We start from the raw sequence: 697 nt of genomic DNA, 5'->3' as shown, positions 1-697 counted from the left end.
TTCAACAGTCACGCTATAATTCTCAACGAACGTCTCACGTGCTCGAGTTCAATTACACACTCACTGACTGCAGTTCAATTACTCACTACTACACTGTTGTCCCGTCACGTTGTCAACGTCTTATATATATACAAGACTAACACGTATCTAGTAGATGCTAGGGCATTCTTGAAGGAATAGGATATTTCTAGAAAACGGGTGGCGTGATACTAGTCACGTGACCTCGCTGACGCAACAGTGCCATGAATATAAATTAAAAAAATCAAGAAGAGGATATTGGATTATGAAACATCAGGATGATGACAAAACCTTGTCAAAACGTTGTACATTTGCTGTTATGTTAAACTTATTAAAGTTTTTCTTCATTGCCCATTCAAGCCGTCTCCAACCATTATTGGTCTCAAAGTGGGTTCCTCGTCATCGAAAAAGCAATAATTGTCTTTATTTATACCTTGACACAAACTAGTTTTCTTACAATAAAAGCAATGATCGTCTTTATTTAAACCTTAACACAAACCAGTTGCAGAAGTCGCACATCACTTTCACCGTTCAAAAAACATTATCAGTCACGAATCAAGCTTTGTCGCTATTTATTAATTTTTTGACAGTATATGCAGACTGTTCAAGGAAATATGTTATTCACAGGAGCTAAATAAAATGGAAAATTGAATTTGTCCCGTATTTTTCGGTTTATAAG

Source organism: Limulus polyphemus, unplaced genomic scaffold (genome assembly GCF_000517525.1).
Source record: "Limulus polyphemus unplaced genomic scaffold, Limulus_polyphemus-2.1.2 Scaffold5906, whole genome shotgun sequence".
Taxonomy (NCBI): Eukaryota; Metazoa; Arthropoda; class Merostomata; order Xiphosura; family Limulidae; genus Limulus; species Limulus polyphemus.
The sequence above is the reverse complement of the archived record's forward strand: the minus strand, read 5'-3'. Positions refer to the sequence as shown.